Source organism: Sus scrofa, chromosome 8 (assembly GCF_000003025.6).
Source record: "Sus scrofa isolate TJ Tabasco breed Duroc chromosome 8, Sscrofa11.1, whole genome shotgun sequence".
NCBI lineage: Eukaryota > Metazoa > Chordata > Mammalia > Artiodactyla > Suidae > Sus > Sus scrofa.
In genome coordinates, this window is record NC_010450.4 from 29,977,165 (window position 1) to 29,999,076 (window position 21,912).

A 21,912-nucleotide genomic window follows, 5' to 3' on the forward strand; every position below is an offset into this window, starting at 1 on the left:
TCTTGGAGTTCCCGATGTGGCGCAGTGGAAACAAATCTGACCAGGAACCATGAGGTTGCCGGTTCAATCCCTGGCCTTGCTCAGTGTGTTGAGGATCTGGCGTTGCCGTGAGCTGTGGTGTAAGTCGCAGAGGAGGCTCAGAATCTGAGTTGCTGTGGCTGTGGTGTAGGCCAGTGGCTACAGCTCCATTCAACCCCTAGCCTGGGAACTTCCATATGCTGCGGGTGCAGCCTTAAAAAGCAAAAAAAAAGATAATTACCTTATTCTAGAAATCTGACACAGATCCATTCGCTATAACAAATTCAGACGTAAACACACCTGAATCCACGTATATTCTCCTCTCCCCTGTGAATGGCAGAATTCCACATGGTCCCATCTGGTCTTACAGACAGATAGCAAGAGTTTCTTAGATGCCTAAGTGACACCACCAACACCCCTGTTCAAGTGCCCCTACCCTGGTTCAGGAGAACCTGAAATTACAGAATTTACAATTCATTGACCTCTGAAAGAAGCAAGTCACGCCCCAAGGAGAGCTGCAAACAAAAGCGTTCCTGAGCCAGATTCCTTGTTGACACTAGTCTCTGGTTACACCTCAAGCCTAAAAAGGGAGGAAATTCAGTCTTCAAAGCCAGTGCATCCCCACTTTTGTCTGTCCACAGCAGAATCCCTTCCCCCACCCCATCCTCCCCAGGAGGCACACACTGGGAGCTCAAAAACACAAATGCTGCCTGGGAAGGCATTTTCAGGTTACACACAAGATAAATATATACAAATATATCTCCAAAGTAACTTACAGCGCCTGGCTCAGGTTTCTTGCCTGCACAAGGGTTTAAAGCCTTAAACAGTGCCTCCCAAGCATGCCCTCTTGTGAACCCCCTTTCCTGTGCAAAACCTCTTTTTGGCCCAGACCCCAGGAGTCACCTTTCAGAAGCATGTGGCCACTCCCAGGGCACCCTCTTTCAGCCTCCTCACAGAGCCAAGACCTTTCCCAAGGGGCCAGGACGGGCCCAGAGGGGCAAGGCCACACGGCTGACACCGCATGAGCGATTGCCTTGTCCCCGGAATTCCAGAGAGGCCTTTCCTCGGACCTCACAGTGTCCTGGAGGGTGAGTCTCCTGGGTTTTCAGGCCTGGAGCAGAGGCCTGAAAGCACTGTCCCCAGCACAGACCAAATGGACTTTTCACTTGTTCAGCCTGCCCTCTGTTCTCCAGGCCTCCCCGTCCTGCTTGGCCCAGGGTTCCACAGAGCACTGGACCAGGGGTAAGAGGCTGCAGTGCTTGTCACTCCCGCTCTGGACCGTGGGTTCTGTCTACACTAACCAAGTGCATCATTTTGACAGAGGCGAAGACGGAGGCCCAGAAGGTGGAGGCCAGTGTGCTGAAGGGCAAAGAGGCTGTTAGGGTCAGAGGTGGGGCAGGAGCCCCTGCCTTAGGGACCCAGACCAGCCTCCTCCTGTGGCACCAGCCTCTTCACTTAGATTCTTCATTGTTCCTCTCTGCCCGCTCCTCTCTCTTGTCCTACTTTTGAATCTTCCTTAGAGAGTTATCTCTTCCAGGGCTTCCATCCAAAGCCAGGCCATCTTAGAAACTTCCCCCTTGCTCCACTTAGAAGCTCACAGCTCTGTTCCCTCAGCATCCTCCGCTCAGTTGTGGGGTTCAGACCCCGGCTCCCTTCTTGCCTTCATACACGTAAATATATTGTAAAACAGCTCTGAAGGCATGTTCTGAAAGCGTGTGGATGTCCAGCACCTCCCTGATGGTCACAAAACATCCCGTGAAGCCATCTGGAAAAGTGGGTTATTTTCTTCGTTGTCACAGATGGAAGTGAACCAGGTAAGGGGCTTGTCCACAGTCACCAGTGGATGAGTCATGGAGCCCAGGGGTAAAGCTGTCATCCCCCGTTTCTGCCTCTAAGGGTCTTTCATACCCAGCCATCATCCTCACCCAACTTTTTTCCTCTATCCATTCATTCCCTTGGACTCTGGCATCTGTCAACTTCCAAAGCTCCAAATGTATGTATCTCTCTTTTTTCCTAGACATCCTCACACTTGGGTGACACCTAAGGAGCCCTGCACCTTCCTCCGTCTGGCTCCCTCGCTTGACATAGCGTGATGTCGGGGGGTCAGGGTTAAGAGTCTGAAATCAGACAGGCCCTGATCCGCATCTCGGCTCTGCCTCTTACCTGCAGGGTGACATTAGTCAGGTTACTGAACCTCGGAGAGCCTCAGTCTCTTCATCTGTACCCTGAGAGTGTGACTATCTCATGCGGCCACTGTGAGGATGAAACGAGGACATTGTGGCCCATGGTAAGTACTCAGGTTAACAGTAGCCATCATCTGCCTCAGCATCAGTGTCTCAGTCTCTCTTCCCTGAGATGAGAGTGGTCTCCTAAGCATCCCCTGGTCCCCAAGTATGCGGCCCCCCACATCCCCTCCCCTCTTCCATCCCCCACCTCAGCCTCCCATCCAGGCTGTCTCCAGGTGACCCTTCACAAACACACATGCCTAGAAAAAAAGGAAATTCTAAAGGAATTTTTGCTTCCATACAAATAGAAGCAAAAGAATACAAAGTAATTAATCAATTCGTTTTTAAAACTGAAATTTTACTCCACACTCCCATTCCTCACCCCCTTCCAAAACAAACAAACAAACAAACAAACAAACAAAAACCGTTTGTAAATTCTGACCGGATTTGTCATTAGGAAATGTATCCCTCCCCAGATAAAGCAGTTTTCCACCAAATCTTCAAGAAGCAGACTGGGCTCTATCTCTATCAAGCTGCTCAACAGTCCCCAAACAGCAGACCCCTTCTGCAGAGGTTGAGAGCCTGGGATTCGGATCCCCACTCTTCTGCTCAGTAGCTGGGCACCTGTGGGCAAGCAGCATAACCTTGCTCTGCCTCAATTTTCTCTTGCTTAAAATAGGGATAAAGTCTGCCCCCAAACTTGCATGTGAGAATTCAATGCGATAATCCATGAAAAAGAGTTGGCAGGGAGCTGTACTCTCAGCAAGTGCTCGGCACTCTCATTATTATTCATGTTGATATGCTTTTCCCCTTTGCCTGAGCTAGTTCCACAGGATCCCATTGCTACCACTCCCTCCTCACTTCCTGTTTGTCTGGTCATCTGCAGGACGCCTCTGCCGTGAAGCCCTTCCGGATTGAGCTTCTGAGTTCCCTTTGTGGCAGGTCACATACCCTTTCTCTAGAGCCCTTTCCACTCTGGCCTAGCTGCATTTCTTTTCTTTCTTTTTTTTTTTTTTTTTTTTTTGCCTGGAGGCCTCCTTTACTACTTCATGAGCATCTTGAAGAAGACAAGTTCCATTGCAAGAGAGAAGAGGGGACAAGAGGAAGAAGATGGTGGGGGAAAGAGGGAAGGTGGAAAGTAAGGCTGATGCCTGAACTGTAAACTCACCAAATTTTAATGGTTTACCTTAACCAAAACTTACGATGTTCTTCTAGGCCATGCACACGGCATGTGGAAGTTCCTGGGCCAGGGATCGAACCTGCACCACAGCAGTGATAAATAACACTGAGTCCTTAACCACTAGACCACCGGGGAACTCCCCCAAACCTATAGTGTTAAAAAGCATTATATTGAACCACAGCCATGCAGTACTATCCTCCCAAGAAATATTTTAAAATATTTAAGCCCCCCTTCCATGTCATACCACATCTTCCTCCAACTCTACGCCTCAATCCAGAATCTACTTTGGCCACACTCTTCCCTAACATTCTTTTTAATGGTTTTTGTAAAAGAAGTTGTTAATTGTCATGCATTTGTTTATCTTATCTGTTGTTTTTTTTTTTTTTTTTTTTTTTTCTTTTTGCCATTTCTTGGGCCACTCCCACGGCATAGGGAGATTCCCAGGCTAGGGGTCAAACCGGAGCTGTAGCCACCGGCCTACACCAGAGCCACAGCAACTCCAGATCGGAGCCACATCTGTGACCTACACCACAGCTCACGGCAACGCTGGATCCTTAACCCACTGAGCAAGGCCAGGGATCGAACCCGCAACCTCATGGTTCCTAGTCGGATTCATTAACCACTGAGCCATGACAGGAACTCCTTATCAGTTCTTCTTTATCTACAGATTCTGGTCCATCAGCAAGCCACTTGGCTTTGAAGAGCTTGCTCTGCAGGGGGAAGAACCACAGAAGCAAGGCTATGAGAGCCGTAAGTGCACAGCCCTGCGCCCAGCCACTGCAAGACTTCTAACACACACGCAATACAAATGCTGGCCCCAAAGACCAAGATATTTTATTTATACCAATATATACATTCTTTCCAGGAATTAAATGCCTTGTGGCAAATGGGAAAAATAGTTTTTCCACATCCCCACTTTTTCTCCCAACATCTCCACCGAATTCATACTTTACATGTCTATTCCAAAACGGGGCCAGGGTTTACACAAACAACTCAAAGTAAATAAGGAAAACTCAACATCTCCTGGAATTGATACTTCTGCATTTTACCAAAAAAAAAAAAAAAAAAAAAAAGAATATATCTCATATCCTCTTTTGTTTGTCATGGCACCAAAAGGAGAGAGAGAGTCTCAATTCTGTTCATTTCAATCTGGAATGCAAATGACAGACACCAGCCTTCCCATCTCACAATGAGCGCCTTGGAGAAATGGTGATGTGCCAGGGGTGGGGGAAGAGCTGTTTTTAAAGAACCAAGACAAAATTGCAGAAACTGGAAAGCACACATGTTTGCAGTGCCTAAGCTAGCCGACAAACTGCAGCATGAAAGCCCACAGCCTGAGCTCATGGGTACCTGTGTGCCCCGGATGTACAGAGCTCTCAGGGCTGAATGCTGTGAACTGCAGGTGCAGGTTACAGATGGGGGGTTCGGTTGCGGGAATACACCGAGTATGTAACAAAACCTCAATTGGAGGGAGCCAAGTTTAACATCATAGCCCCAACTTGAATGCAGGAGGAGGCGCAAATTCCATAGAATTTAGGTATAAAAAGAGAATGGCCATATTTTCCCCTAGGAGTTCATTTAAATACTGAGTAAGAGAAGGTAGCACTGTATTTACTGAGTGCATTTTCATGATAGAGTCACCCCTAGAGAAAAAAAATTCTCCTGCATATCATTTAGTTCTCCAAGCATTATATCAAAACCAGCCCTGGAGTTCCCGTTGTGGGTGGCGCAGTGGTTAGCGAATCCGACTAAGAACCATGAGGTTGCGGGTTCGGTCCCTGCCCTTGCTCAGTGGGTTGACGATCCGGTGTTGCCGTGAGCTGTGGTGTAGGTTGCAGATGCGGCTCAGATCCCGCGTTGCTGTGGCTCTGGCGTAGGCAGGCGGCTACAGCTCCGATTCGACCCCTAGCCTGGGAACCTCCATGTGCCGCAGGAGTGGCCCAAGAAATAGCAAAAAGACAAAAAAAAAAAAAAAAAAAAAACAGCCCTACCTTCACAAAATAAAAACAGATTAACTTGGTTTAAAGAATATTTATAGAAACTTGTATATGTAAAGTCCGAGTATAAAATGAAGCCACCAGAAAGATCCTAACAGTAAAGCAGCACAATTCTAACTTAGATCATAGTTGTGTTTTAATCTTCAAATTGACTTATACTGACTTATGGATTGGGGACGATGAGAAAGTAATGAATATTTTTTAAGCCTTTACAAAGTGCTGGGCCCTGTTGAGACGCCTTACAAACATCTCTGATCCTCACAACAGCCCCATGAGATAGGTATCATTATTCCTATTTTACCGATGAGGATCCTGAAGCTCAGAGAAGCTAAGTAACTTACCCCAGATCACACAGCCAGTAAATGGCAGAGATGAAATTCCAATTTTTACATTTAGGATCCTTTCCTGCCACACCTAGGAGCGAGCTGTCATGTATCACTGGATTTAACAGAGAATATGAGGTGAACTCTGCTATTAATTAAACCTTATTAAACTGAGATGGTTTGGGATCAGATTTTATTCCTCATTAGGGAATAATTTCTGGGGAGATGTTTATGTATTGCAATTTGTACGTGTCAAAATTTGAACTTGGGATTTATACTCAAACTTGCAATACTTTAAAAATCTTACCATCTCCAACAAAGATATTTTCACATTTTCCTTTTTTTATTTTTTATGACAGTCCTGGAAGTACAAGTGAAAAAAGAAATCCTATTTTAGCATGAACATGCACCTCCAATTTTTTAGCTCTTACTAGCAGTTCCTGTATACACAAACATGTGAGAAGTCTCCAAAGAGAAGTTTCAGTTTTGCAAGCAAAAAAACAAAAACAAAAAAAACTAATCACATCGAAGAAAAGTAGGCACTACACTTTCTAGATGACAGTATTAATATATAATTATTTTAGAAGAAACTATGAATCTGTTTAAATCCCCAAAGTTAAATAACCTAATCAGATCACTTAGAGAAATAAGTGCTTTTCGCTGCCCTGCCCTAAGATCATATTGCTATTTAACCTGCTTTTAAACAAACAAGAATTTTTAAACATTTTCTATCCTTTAAGCAAATGTTCTTTGCTTGGCTAAATGACAATGTTCAAGAAATGCCTACCACAGAAGCATAAAAAACCCCTGGCAACATTCCAGAAGAAATTCACCCCGCATAATGTGTTCCAGCTAATGCTCAATAGCTTTCGGGTGAACCTGCTGGCTCTGTGTGCCCTTGAACAGAATCTGAAAAGAACAAAAGAAAAACTGATAGACATTTTCCCTTTTGTGAGTCTGGTGGAACTTTCCAAACTTCGAAAAATGTACGGCTACCATGAACCCGGCCCTGGGCTCTGATGTAAACTTTGTTTTACTACCTTTGCTTCCCTGAAATTCAACTATAATTATATTGTTTGTCTTTTCATCCAATAAAATGTGCATTAGCATTTGGTCCTCTTTAGAGTGTAGTATTTGTTTAGATGAATGTATTCTTTCAAATGATTAGCAGTGCTGCCACAATGAGAACGCTTTAGATTAAACTCTTGATATCGTATTAAAAGGAGGGAGATCAGCTCAAAATGCTTCCAAAGTGTGCTCATAACTGGCTGAGGCTATCAACTTTTCTAGATATGTATGAGAATTTCACCAAGCGCAAAAGACTTTAAGATGAAATCCCTGGCCCTTTTATAAAGTGAAGTAGATGCACATTTTAATCAGTTATGCCCCTTTGCAACTTCTTAGGATAAACATTTCCTAGTGAAAAAAATAACACGAGAGTTCCTATTGTGGCTCAGCAGGTTAAGAACCCGACTAGAGTCCATGAGGATGCAGGTTCCATCTCTGGCCTCGTTCAGTGAGTTAAGGATCCCGTGTCGCCTTGAGCTGTGGTGTAGGTTGCAGATGCAGCTCATATCTGGCGTTGCTGTGGTTGTGCTGTAGGCTGGCAGATGCAGGTCTGATTCGACTCCTAGCCTGGGAACTTCCATATGCCATGGGTACAGCCCTAAAAAGTCCAAAAAACTAAAAATAAAAAATTAAATCATTGGCCATGTTACATCTCTGAAGCTGTAGTGATACAGTTGGAGCCAATTCTCTCTGGACATGGGAGGCTGCAGCATTGGGTGGGAGGGCTGGTACAGAGTGCATTTGACCTTAAATGCCCTGGATGGAGGAAGAGGAGGATGCTTGGAAAGATAACATTTTCTCCATTTGATGTTCTAGGACATGTGCATGGAATTGAAACAACCCATTTTGCAGGCAAGAAGCTATAGATGCAAATGCCAGGCCTGGGGAAAACTGGACCCTGGGGAAGGATGGAAGGCACTGGGGCTTGCCCTCACAGGCCCTCCCACTATGGGGCCACCAGCCTGCTCCACGCAGAGCCTTCTCCGGGTTCCCTGGGGGACCTCTTGGAGGAGTGCAGCAGGAAGACTATCGATTGGCTCGGGACATAAAATAGACTATTGACGGTATCTCAGAGATACCCCCAACAGGATGGAAAAGAAAGGACTCACCCACAACTTTAATGGCCAAATATAAAACACTGAAATGTGCTCTGCTGGTTGTAACATTCTCTTGGCATTTCTTCATTTATTACTACGCTGGAAGCCTCAAAAAAATGGAAGAGACCCAGCTCTGGGACCTCTGAGAGGCCCTGGCTACCAGGAAGTCACGTGGTGTATTAGGAGAAGGCAAGGCATTTACAAAACCCTCAGCTGCTTTCTGCAGGAGAAAGCTGGGCCTCTAGACTCCCAGTCACCAGAGTGCATTGCCAAACGCAAAGCCAGCACAAAACAGATGAAACTACAGAGACCTTTGACTGGCATCTTTATCCTGATGCCTCAAAAAGGAGCCATGATGATGATGATTCAAGGTGCTTCCTTCCAGATCCTTAAAGAGACACACACACTCAGAATAAATGATGTTATTTTCCGTGTTTTTCTTACTTATGTGGTATAAGATTATACACATCCTAAAAATTGCTTTATTCATTCCACAGTATTTTGAGACTTATCCATGTGGCTTCATATAGATTTATTTCAATACTCCTGGCTGCTGATGGTACTCCATCATTTGAAACCACTACTTTTATTTACCCATATCCCTCCTGACGTTCAGTATTTGTCTGTGGCTGATCCGATGCATTCTTCCAGCCCACTTAAGCATTCCCTTCTTAGAAGTCTGACTGCACTTTATTCTCCTTAGTTGTTCCACATATGTGTGGTCTGTTTCCCGGACGAGAAAGTTAAACTTCTAAGAGCAACTTCTATGTCCGGCATCTAATCGAATCATTGCATCTATGTAATACTCTGGTGAATGACGAACTTTGGACTGTTGGCTCTCTCGGAGAGCTGAAGAGCAGCTCTGGACTCCCAGAGGTTCAACAAATTCTATCTAGTTATTTATTTCCTCTTGGTTTCTTAAAAGAGAAGTGCTGTATTTTCAAAACAGGTTCAACTAAAATTCACTTCCTTTCTTCATCTAGATTCGTGGCGGTGAGCATCTCCTTAAAATGTTCCAAATCCGAACACCGGTGATACCATAAACGTTTCACCTTTAAAAGATGAGACAGAGACAGACAGACAGACAGACAGACAGCAATACAGAAAGAGAGAGTGAAAGAAAGAGAAGGAGGAGGGGGAAGAGAAAAAGGAGGAAGACTGAAAGGATCCCCACCCCTCCGAAGGGCGGGGCCTGTGGCCCCTGCTGGCCTGGAGGCAAAGTTGGGCACAAAGGGCTGATTCTCTTTGCAAATGAAATCTGGATAACACACCCTCTCCCTTCTTTTCCTTGAAAAGTCTTCCCCTGCCACTTTTACTGTCAACTTTTAGGTTGCTCTTGTCAGAATCAGTTTTCATTTCTTTCCCTGGAAACTTTATTCTCTGCCTCTTTCGGCTTCCTAAAGAATTGGTTTGTTAAAGTTTTTAATTGTTCGCGCTTTTTCTAGGGACAATGAAGAAAGCGCAGAGTCTCCACATCCACTCACCAGAAATCCTCCAGATCATTCAACCTGACTCACAATCATGGCCGAAAGAGCTGCTTGGAAACTGTGAAAACCTTGCCAAAGGGACTCGCCCACTGCATTGTTTGTTGGAGGAAAGGAGAAGGTGGGGACATAGAAAAGCTGTGGAGGCACCCAGGTATTCGGGGACCTCTCTGTATTTGCGTTAGACCATTTTTTCATCTTGTGAAGTCATTTTAACTCTTTCCTAGTCCAAGACACCAGCTTTTGGCTTTTTCGAGTCTGATCCCTTTGCTCTGGCCAGGGTCCCCTTCCCCCGTGCCCCCCAAATGCACCTACGCTTATATACATGCCATTCTGCAAAGAATTTCCAGGAAGCCACAAATCTCCTGACACTAGAGAAGCCCAGGTGGAGAAGATCTAAAATAAGGTGAAATTGCCAAGAATCCAGATGTTGGCAGAAACAGTAACAGTGACAGGCACTACATGCACTGATAGGAGCTACAAAATAAAACCAATCTCTGTATGTGGGTTTTGGAGCCTATTTGGGTTTGATCCTGAGTTGGTCTTTTCAGACACACCTATATTTCCATCACAGTTAGCAGGATGATCCATACATGCTCAGTGTGCCACCATCTTTGAATGCAAAGAATGACTCTGCGTCGGGAAGATGACATGCTGGACAGGCAAAAGGCCGCACTGATCATGAGGAGATGTGATCAAAATATCATCAAAAATATCTACATCTGCAGCAAGTGCTAGAAATAAGTGAATAAACGATCTTGCCTTTCAGCACCCCTCATCTCAACTTCTCACCACATCCTTGGCATCATTTCTTTCGGTAGCTTCTCTATCCTACTTCAACGTCAAAGACTTCTTCATGTGTCATTGTCCTTAGATCTAATCTCTTCCAAACTCTTAGCTATTCCCCAAACCATACAGATTATTGTCATCAGAGTAACATTTCCCATTTATAGAGTGACTCCTATGTGTCAACTATGCATGTAGCACCAAAAATATACTATGCATATGTATGAAATCCATGCAATAATTCTGCTAGGTAGATAGCAGTATTTCCATTTAAAGAGGAAAAACTTGAGGTTCAAAGAGCAGTGACTTACTAATGTTTCCGGAGCAAGGACCTGGCAGAACTGGGTTTATCCTTAATTCCATGTGACTGCAAATTCTCTCAGTCTTGTTGGCTCATGCCACCATCATGTTTTTTCCAGAAAATTCTTAAGATTACGGAATTCTCAGTTTAGATGTTCTCAGCCTTCTTTGGCTCATAGAATATTTGAGGAGAAAGGGATCAGAGGCAATCTTGTCTGACACACACACTTAACAAGTAAGGAAACTGACACTCACCTAGGATGGGTTACTGGTCCAACCACGACCTTCCCTTTTCTAGTTCTCGAGGAGGCAGGAACCACATCCTTTGGGAAGTTATTTCCTGCTTCTCCTAGCATAGCTCTAAGTGCACCAAAAGTCTGTAGGTGGACATTTGATGACCATTCCAAAAGGAGCAGAAACTCAAGTCCAGAACACCCGAACGACCGACGCAAAGGAGGGCCAGACTCAGGTGGCATCTACCTCAAAGGGACTTAACAATCCAAGGTGTGCCCCTTCCTACCTCACCACCCCCCAGAAGAAGCCAAGATATTCCCTGGTCTTTGAAGCTAGTGTAGCAGTGAAAACAAGACATGTAAAATCACAGCGAAGGCAGCCCCCAAACCAGCACCTGCATCCTAAAACCACTTCTACAGACAGCAGTGACATGCAGCCCAATTCAGCAGATAATGGCAAAGCCCTTCTCTTTCAGTCTGTGGTAGCTGGAATGAGGAGGGAGAGGACAAGTCAGAGCTTGAAAGCTTGCTTTTAGGTTTGTTATCAAGAACAACAAGTGACTGCCATATTTCGAATGTATTTAAAAGTCCTGAATCACATAACTAGTCTGCCTTGCATGGTCCTTGAAAATGCAAAAATAGAAATGAAAGAAATTATCTAAGAGCAGCAAAGCAGGGAAACAGAGATTAGCATGAGATTAGGAGTTCGGGCTGCGTTTCATTATTACCGATGCTTATAAACACTTGCTGTCTGACAGTAGTTGACAAGCCCTGCTAAGGACAGAGTAATAAACATGGTCCCAAACTCTCTCCTAGAGAGAGAAATAATAACAGAGCAAGAGAAGAAAGAGTGTGGAGTTCCTGTTGTGATGCAGTGGTTAACGAATCCGACTAGGAGCCATGAGGTTGTGGGTTCGATCCCTGGCCTTGCTCAGTGGGTTCAGGATCCAGCGTTGCCGTGAGCTGTGGTGTAGGTCACAGATGTGGCTCGGATCCCGCATTGCTGTGTCTCTGGCGTAGGCCGGTGGCTGCAGCTCCGATTAGACCCCTAGCCTGGGAGCCTCCATATGCTGCAGGAACGGCCCCAAAAAAGGTAAAAAGACAAAAAAAAAAAAAAAAAAAGAGAGAGAGAAAGAGAAGAAAGAGTGTAACTGTTTCATAGGCGTTCTTATTTTCTAAAGAAGGCAGTTTAGGTGACCCTAATTCCTTTAACATTCATTTTTGTCACTACATTATATCGTTAAGTTACAGCCAAAACACAAACTGCTTTTTTTACTAGGTCACATGTGACAAGAAAGGACACTCTGGGTGGGTCAATGACCAGGGCTTGCCTGAATTAGCTTTAATTGATTCACTTAACATCTCCAAGCTCCCCTAGGCTATTTTGTAAATAAGTATGGTTAAATACAAGGTGCCACATAACTACTCAGTGTAAATACACAACACAGGTGTGCGCACACAGACACACATGTTGAATATATCATGACCATTTGCTTCATCCTTAAGCATGCTGATCAGCTGAAAAACAATCGTTGACTGGGCTCTTACAAGTATAAATCCTGAGACCTCTCAGGGCTCACGTACTGTTTGCTCAATCTGTAAACACGTAATTATTGAACTTGCCTCCTAAAGGAACACCACACCCTGGATATGATGCAAAACCCTGCATTACAAGATAAGCTCTGTCTCAAGTTTCTGCTCGTTGTAGAGCCTGAAGTATTTGCTCACATGCTCAGGGACTGAAGCAGAAGTAAACAGTCAGGCCAGTACTATAGGGACACCTGTGTTACAAAATCGATGGGCTTCTATTGTGAAAGCAATGAATGAAGTTCAGCAGCACTCCTGCCAGAATGTCACACCAGAATGTCACACCACGCATCATGTTGGACTTCGACCTTATCGCTTGCCTCCCTATCCTGCCCAGGGCAGTCCAGCCTCCTGGGGTATCAGATGCAAGCTCCAGGTCTGGGCAGCCACACCTCAGTCCCTTCATGTTTTCGGTCTGTGGCCTCACGCAGCTCAGCCAAGCCTGTGCTCAGCTCTCCAGTGGGGGCTCTACACGGTGCATTGAGCCTGCCTGGACTAATGACTCTTTTTACCTTTAAAACGCTACAAGATCACTTCCTTTGTGAATCTTTCTCTAATTAGACAGAAGATAATGTTCTGGACAAGAGGCCCCAACACAACCTTGCACGGAAGTTAGGTTTTTTTTTGGTTTTTTGCCTTTTCTAGGGCCGAACCCATGGCATATGGAGGTTCCCAGGCTAGGGGTCCAATCGGAGCTGTAGCCACCTGCCACAGCCACAGCAATGCCAGATCCAAGCCGCATCTGCGACCGACACCACAGCTCATGGCAATGCCGGATCCTTAACCCACTGAGTGAGGACAGGGATCAAACCCACAACCTCAGGGTTCCTAGTCAGATTCGTTAACCACTGGGCCATGACGGGAACTCCAGGTATGATTTGTGATATCCTTCTGTTCCCACTGAGATACGACATTGCTGAGTGATTAAGAGCAAGAACCTGGGTGCCAGAGGGCTGGGGTTGAATCCTGGATCCACCCCCACCCCCACCCCCGCTGACTGTGCCTTAGTTTCCCTCCCTGTAATTCACAGGTAGATATCTAGATGGAGAGGTGGCCAAAGAGCTTAGACTAGAACCTGGCCTGCAGTAAGTGCTACTGCCTAAGGGCAAGCTTAATAAATGTGATCACAAATGACAGCTCCTATCTGCCCTGGTGTTCAGGGGATAGCAGGGAGGGACAGGCTGCCTCTGGGGTGGCCTGTTGAGGACATGCCTGAAACAGCTGTAGCTGCATTGCCAGCTGTGGAGGGACCTGGCCTGGTGTGACCAGCTGTTCACAATGTCAAAGTAAAATTCATATCTCTGGGCTTTAAATTATTGGTTTACATTTTTAAAATTTGTGTTTGAGCCAAAGAAAGCATGTCCAAAGGCTGATTTAGCCCTAAAGCCACCATTTTGTGACCTCTGACATTTACAGCTCTCATGGTGTGTGTCTCTGTGTGTGTGTGTGTGTGTGTGTGTGCACGCGCATGGGTTTTCATTTCTCCGTGTTTGTCCTCTGTACTTCTTCCACAATTAAATATTCTGGGATAGTAGAAAGCACACAGAAGGTCCTCAGTTAAGATCTGCTGACGAGTGGAGGTTTGTAAACAAACAGACACCAGCAGAACTTTTCTGAAAGAAAACAGTGAGTAAATTAGTGTCTCTGCTCTTCAGTTCCGGTCAACACGCCAAGCCTTGGGGACACAAACATGAACAAGATGTAGTCCTTGATCTTAAGGAATCTGCAGTCTGGTGCGGACACAGAAGGATCACTGCAGTGTTTATAAAACACGTGGAGACGCCTCATTTACATCATGAGAACCCAAGGTGGTTGGTATAGCATGTGATTTTATACCCAGTGTGCAGAAGGGAAACTGAGCTTAAGGGACTTGTCCAAGATCACTGCCCTCGTACGTGGAGCTGTAACAAGAACCCAGGTCTGCTGTCTCCAAACCCAGGACTCTTTCTGCTGCACCTGATGTTCTGGCGCAACATGCTTGTTGCCCAGCACTGTGATACTGCAGCAGTTCGGCTCAGGAGGAGGGCTGACAACCAGTGAGTTAGAGGGAGGCATGATAGCATCGTGGAAGGCAGGCTTTGAAAAGAACCTGTGGGAGTTCCCATTGTGGCTCAGCCATAAGGAACCTGACTAGTATCCATGAGGACGCAGGTTCAATCCCTGGCCTCGATCAGTGGGTTAAAGATCCAGCGTTGACATGAGCTGTGATGTAGGTCGAAGAAGTGGCTCCAATCCAGTGTTGCTGTAGCTGTGGTGCAGGCCAGCTGTGGCTCCAATTCGACCCCTAGCCTGGGAACTTCCATATGCAGTGGGTGTGGTCCTAAAAAGACAAAAAGAAAAAAGAAAAGCACCTGTGACTAGTTAGGGAAAAATTTTCTTCTCATCAATTATAACTTTCCATCTACCAAAAAGAATCGAGGCCACTTTCAACAGAGCATAATGCCATACGTTATTGTAAAAGTTTAAAAGAACAAAGTAATGAAAGGAAACAGATGACATTGCCAGGTTCACAAAACTGAGGGTGAGAACAGGTAGCACAAGTGGGCACAGCTCTGCGCTTCCTGAGAGACGAGGCAAACTGGGAAGAGACAAAGTTCTTGCTTATCAAAGGAGGCAGACTAATTTTCATTTTAGCATATATTATCACCATTTCTTCTCTGATTTCTGAATCACACGGCAAAAATTGGTACTTTTATGGAAAACACATTGCAAAGTATAGCATTTTACAAAAGAAAAAAAAAAGTGACTTTGTTATATTTGTAAAGCCTGTGGCTTGATCAGAAGATTTGGAAATTTTGTAACAACATACTCAGGAGTGTATGTTTGCCAACATTCGTGGTTTGTCTGTTCTGTAAAGGAAAATGGAGAAATGGCATCCACGTGAGAAGGATCGTGCAGCGGAGTATTGGAACTGAAATTTGCAGGGGCGGAGGTGGGAGGAGGATGAGCAAAAAGGTGGCTGTCTGCATAAACAGTACACGTTGGGAGTTCCTCAGTGGGCGAAATACAGCCCAAACAGCACATCAGACGCAAGATGATGTTCACCTGTCATGAGGATAGTTCATCACTCATTCAAGAAACAGTTACTGAGTGCCCGCAGAGTAAGCATTTAAGTACTGCCCTTAGGGATGGAGACAGAGCGGTGAGCACCGCAGACAAAACTGCCCGCCTGTGCCGAGCTTTCTTGAGGCAAAGCAAAGTAGGTTACACGAAGATGGATGTAGACTTTGTTCGTGAGAGGGCTGGCGTTCCCATAGTCACACTGTCACCCAAGTCAGCCATCCTAAAAGGGTGTCAGCCCTGTGTTACTGCCGACTGTGAAGCAGATGCGTGGCTTTTGTCACAGAAAGATGTAGAGCATCGGCAAACACCCATCCTGACCGCCGCCCGTAAAGCAGGGCTGAAGCCTTCAATCCACCTTTAGAAGCTCTGAAGCTCCCTGTGGATGGAGGGTGATTCAGTCCTCCCGCTGCAGAAGTAGCCACCAAGCACCCACTTCAGTCTGATGAAATGATCCTTTCCTGTTCTAAAAATGGCTTGAAGACGCAGCTGGGAGAAGGGAGGTGGCGGGTGACAGCAGCCATAGAAGCTGTCAGACAAAGTTGAAGTTAAAAAATAAATAAGGGTTTAGTTGCCTTTATTCAACTATTTATTAAATTTTCACTTCATATGCCAAAAAAAAACCCACCTACAACAACAACAAAAAACAAACCTCTGTGCTAGGGACTGGGGAAATAGAGAGGAGGTGGGCAGAGACATGGTTCCTGTCCTCAAGGCTCTTACCTTCTAGGAGGAGAGTTAGACACTGAACAACTAATTAATGAACGACTGAAAAGCAGAACTACTAGCAGTGACTGCTGGAGGCTATAAGAGGAATAAAGGGCAAATGAACCTAGTGCCAAAGAGATGGCTTGGCACAATCCCACTCACTTTGTCTCTCTCTCCCTCTCCCCATCCACTTCCCTCTCTCCTTCCTCCTTCCCCTTCCCCCCTCCCTCTCCTCTCTCAGACACACACGCAGGCACACACACTCATGTGTACACAGGCGCCCGCAAAGGGCCATACATAACTATGATGTAAGCAGGCAACTCTCATCCTCCTCTTTCAAAGAGACAACTTTTGAGCTGCAAATACTAAAGCTACTATTTGTTCTGGTTTTTAGGCCAACAGGCTGCAACCCTGGCAAAAAACCATGGCCGATATTCTACTCTGAGCTAAGATGCAGCCAGGTCTAGAGGGAAAAAGGGAATATCTCAATGGATTGCGTCTTCAAATAGTCTCTAGATCTTTGAGTTTATGGTTGTGCTGGTCCTTACTGATGCTTAATTGGAATGCACAGGCCTCAGGAGTTCTCTTGTGGCACAGTGGGTTAAGGATCCAGCGTTGTCACTGCCGGGGCTTGGGTAGCTGCCGTGGCATCAGTTCCATCCCTGGCCCAGGAACTTCTCCCCCTCCAAAAAGGAATGTAGGGGCCTCAAATATGAACTAGCAGAGCACAGTGTTCAAAATGAAAATAACAGCTTTCCATTGGATTGTGTGCTGGGCTATAGCAGGTCAGTGCCACATGTTGAAGTTAAGCTAAACTACATTATAATGGAAGATGTAAAAGCTGTAATTGAAAAATTAAAACTTAGAGTCTGCATATACTGAACTTTTGCTATTAAGTTATAATGTCAAAATGGAAAGGAAGCTTAATAAAAACAGGTAAGGTATATGGAATAAATAGTCAACAGGGACCTGCTGTATAGTACCAGGCACCCTACTCAATAGGCTGTGAAAATTCATATGGAAGAAGAATCTGAAAACGAATGGATATGTGTATATGTATAATTGAATCACTTTGTTGCACAGTAAAAATTATCACAACATTGTAAGTCAACTCTTCTTCAATTAAAAAAAAAAGAAAAACAAGTAAGGAACATAATTTTGGATGAAGCATTGAGCTGGGGTGATATTAAAGCTTTTCAGTTATATAAGTACAAAATGTTTGATAAAAATTAGAAAATACAGTACATAGAAGAATATAAAACAGCCGTATTTAATAATCAAATCACTTCCCATAAAATGACTATATCAAAGTATATTTCACCAGTTCTTTATTATTGGGCATTTATGTTTTTTCTAATCTTTATTAACATAAATGTTTTGGGTTTTTTTTTTTTTTTTTTTTTTTTTTTGGTCTTTTTAAGCCTGCACCCGTGGCATATGGAAGTTCGAAGGCTAGGGGTTGAATTGGAGCTGTAGCCACCAGCCTACACCCCACAGCCACAGCAACGCAGGATCCGAGCCGCATCTTCGACCTCCACCACAGCTCACAGCAATGCTGGATCCTTAACCCACTGAGCAAGGCCAGGGATCGAACCTGAAACCTCATGGTTCCTAGTCGGATTCGTTAACCACTGAGCCACAACGGGAATTCCTCAAATTCTGTTTTTAAGGTGCTTACAATATCTTCAAACGTAAGAAGCATCCAAAAGTTGAAATTAAAGTCTTTATTTCCATATGAAAATCAATATTAATATCACATATATATATAATTTCAAGACTCTGATGTTTCTTAAAACCTCACCAAATACTAACAGATGCAATGTCCTATGGTTAGAGATACTTCTCAGAGAGCAAGCCTATTTCTGATTGTAATACAAATATATTAACTGATTGTTTCATTTCTGAATTTAAAATGCTGAACAGAAAACCAGTCACACCAAACATATCTATGAAATGTTTAAATGTACACAATTACATTACACACAATAGCAGAAAGATACTGAACTGAGACATTTGTTTCTTGGTTTGGCCATGGGCAAAGCCACAGTCTCTCAGGGTCTTGGTTCAGAGGGAAAAAGCACAAGAGTTGGAGTTTCCACAATTTTTAATTTAATAGAACAATTACAATTAAAAAAAATACTAGCACATAATTCATAAATAGCCTTAAAATGAGGAGACATAATCTCAGAATAAGAAAGCAGCATTTTAAATGCATTTAATCTGATTTTTTTTCTTTTTTTTCTTTTTTTTTTTTTGTCTTTTGTTTTTTGTCCTTTTAGGGCCGCACCCGAGGCATATGGAGGTTCCCAGGCTAGGAGCCTAATTGGAGCTGTTGCTGCTGGCCTAAGCCAGAGCCACATCAACACCAGATCCGAGCCGCGTCTGCGACCTACATCACAGCTCACGGCAACACCGTATCCTTAACCCACTGAGTGAGGCCAGGGATCGAACCCACAACCTCATGGTTCCTAGTCGGATTCATTTCTGCTGCACCACAATGGGAACTCCAAATCTGATTTTTTTAAAAAATCTATTCCATTGCTCCTATTTTTCTCATTTTTCTTGGAGTGTGAATCCTTGCACTACCCTACTGACTCTTAATTGAAAACATCTCTTCTAGATAATTATTAAGTCCTTTACAGTTAGAAGGTGCTGTGGTTTTGTGAGTCTAAATTTCAATTTGGGCTCTATGTAAAAAAGGCAATTTGTAAAATTCTGTGTCTCATACTTCTTTGAAAATCCCAGAAAGGGGATGTGGGCATTTTACCACCCAACAGCCATTTAGCCATGGCCTCCTGTGGCTGGGCACTGGGCTATACAATGGGGACACAGTAACACAAAGCACAGCTTCTGTCCCAGGGCATTCTCACCTTAAAAAAAAAAAAAAAAAAAAAACAGGTACCAAAATAAAGTGGCAGTAGGGCACAACGAGTAGTATAATATGGGGCATGACCCACTTAGCAGTACCCTACCTGCTGGGGTGGAGATGGCTTGTGGACCAGATCTTCTGGAGAAGCTGATGCTTAAACCGAGTCTTGTACAGGACGAGCATTAGGCAGCCGAGGATGTTGCTACAGGTAACTGAGCAGCCTGTAAAAGCAAACATGTATCAGAAACTATGGAGAATCCCAGAGTTCCCATTGTCGCTCAGTGGGTTAAGAACTCAACTAGTATCCATTAGGGTTCAGGTTCAATCCCTGACCTCACTCAGTGGGTTAAGGATCTGGCGTTGCCACAAGCAGCAGTGTAGGTCACAGACGTGGCTTGGATCCTGCATTTCTGTGGCTGTGGCATAGGCTGGCAGCTGCAGCTTGCATTCGATCCCTAGCCTGAGAACTTCCATATGTCTCAGGTGCAGCCCTAAAAAGAAAAAAGAAACTGGAGAATCCCAGGAACTCCACACCTTGATGAGTTCCAATGAGGGCAGAGTCTATGAGTTGGAGGATTGCTGAAGATGCTGTGGAGACAACAAGCGACCAAATCAAGGAGAACCTGCAACCCTAAGTGAAGGGTTGATCCCCAACACCGTGGGACATCACTGTAATACCATAATGAGAGGAGACTGAGGCACATCTACGGCTCGCCTCTTCTCCCATCTCAAATTTTAAAGGCAAGCTGTATAGTCGTAAAGAACCTCAAGGTGAGGAATGCCTATGTTACCTTTATTTCTTAAGACAAAGATAATGTAGCACAACCTTGTTAAAACAAATTCAAACAATAGAGAAGTACACAAAAGAGGAAAATTTCAAGCTTTCCCTTCTCCCTAACCCTTCAACCAAGCCCTACTCCCCAGGGTTAATCACTATGATGAGTTTCATGTAAATCCATGGGTATATTTGCTAAATGTACACAACAGCATTTGTATAGAACACAGATCTTTTTGTGAGTTCTCTAATGTAGAATGCATTGCTACATACATTGTCTACAACTTGACTTATTCACTTAACATAGTATCGGTACAGATCAATTTCATTCTTTTGGATGGCACAGGACTCCAGTGAATGGTAAGGGTATGTTTCAAAGGTATTTAACCATTTCCCTGTTGGTAGTCATTTCAGCGGTTCCTAATTTTCTGTCATTGCTGCAATGACCATCTTTGACTACTGCACGCCTATGTTTGTTTTCTTAAAGGATATTTTCTTAGGATTGGAATTACGAGGTTAAAGGATCTAAAAAGTTGTTCCATTGTATGCTCAACCAGTGTACAAGAGCGCTCATCCCCCGCCACTATAGTCAAGCTGGATATTACAAGGTGTAAATCTTTGCCAGTCTGATAGATGAAAGATGTTATTTCATCTTTGTTTGGCTCAACAGATTGTTAGAGAGCTTGATCATCTTTGATATATTTATTGGCTAAATATATTTTATTTTGTCTATGCATTGTCTTTTTACACACCCTACAGGTCAGAGATTCTTAAATCTGGGGTCCTAGAGCCCTTAATACATGAAATTTTTTATGTGTGTTGGATGTGCTTTATTCTCAGGGTAAGGTCCAAAAACCAATTAAGAACCACTGACTGTAACTCTGTAGGCTGAGAGGAGCATATGGAAAGAAAGACGTGGGGCTAGAAGGAAGGATTGAAAGGGGTGGGGACAGGGTTCCATGCGTGCACACACACCCCCCTTTTATTATCTTATCCTCATCAATACCAACCGCCCCCTTCCCTTGTTTCCTGCCCCAGAAGCTCTCCCCGCCCCCAGCTCCGTAGGGGCTGCTGGGTCATGGTAGATGGGGCCCATTTCTTACTAATATTTGTATACATATCACAGAGAACGTTGACAAACCACTCAAGATGCCTCTTTATTTACATACTGGTTCAGAGAAACATTCAAAAACCTTACACATACAAGCTGTAATCTATTTATCTGAAACCATGAGAGAGCCATTGACTTCAATTTTACCTCATAAATACTTCTCTGATCTACTCATGTCTCTTCATTTCCACTCCAACCACCACATCGTGCTTTGACCAGGGCAGCACCCTCCCCACTGGCTCTCCAGAGCCTCTCTGCCCTCCCCCCAATCCCCTGTCTGCAGTTTAACCTGAGCTATCTTTTTATCTCAGCATCCCCAGCTTATAACCTGCTCACAGTCTCCCTTTGCTCTTGGGCTAAAAAGCCAACCCCCAACACAGGCACCCACCTGGAGCTACCTAGCCTGCTCTTCTACCTCTTCTATTCTGCTAAGCCCCTCCTCCCTCCCGCAGGCTCCTCTGGCCACACCTGGAAGACTCAGGTACTCTCTTTCCCACTCTAGGAGTTTTCTCTCTTTCTTCTGCTCAAATGCTCTCTCTCTCCCACTCCTCTCTTTCACTGAGTAAACTCAGCTTAAAAATAACTTCCCTGATCTGCCAGGCCAAGTCATGTGCTACTGTTTCAGGCTTTCACAGCACCTTTAATTTTTACCCCAAATATACAATTACATAGCTCGTTAACATCTGCTTCCTTCTGCCAGGTGAGCTCCATAAAGAAAGAAATTAGATCTGTTCTGTGCTCTGAAATCCCAGTGCTCACAGTAGGGCTGACACAGAGCAAGCGGTCAGTACATACTGCTGAAGGGGGGGAGAAAAAAGTTGCTCTTACCAATAGTCCCTTGTAAGTTTCAATTTTTTCCTATGCATTTTCCTTCACATATGAGCCGATACTAATTACATCCTGGATACAGAAATTGGCTCCTTCGGATCACTCCCATTATTTTTCAGGGACCAACTGTGTATGTACCAGGCACTTTTCCAGGGGCAGGACACCTCCGTGAACAAAACAGACCAACCCTCCCCTTCCTCAGCTTACTTCCTAGGAGGAGGAAACAGATAATAAATATAATAGGTAAAAAAATACACACACAC

At 44.5% G+C, this 21,912-nt stretch overlaps 1 long non-coding RNA gene across 1 annotated transcript in view; it reads right to left on the reverse strand.

Moving 5' to 3' along the window:
* The window catches only part of LOC100510918 (uncharacterized), a 187,783-nt gene that overhangs the window by 139,518 nt on the left and 26,353 nt on the right, over positions 1 to 21,912 (reverse strand). The window contains 1 exon segment of the long non-coding RNA NR_045041.1: positions 19,039 to 19,156. This is a non-coding gene — a long non-coding RNA (uncharacterized LOC100510918).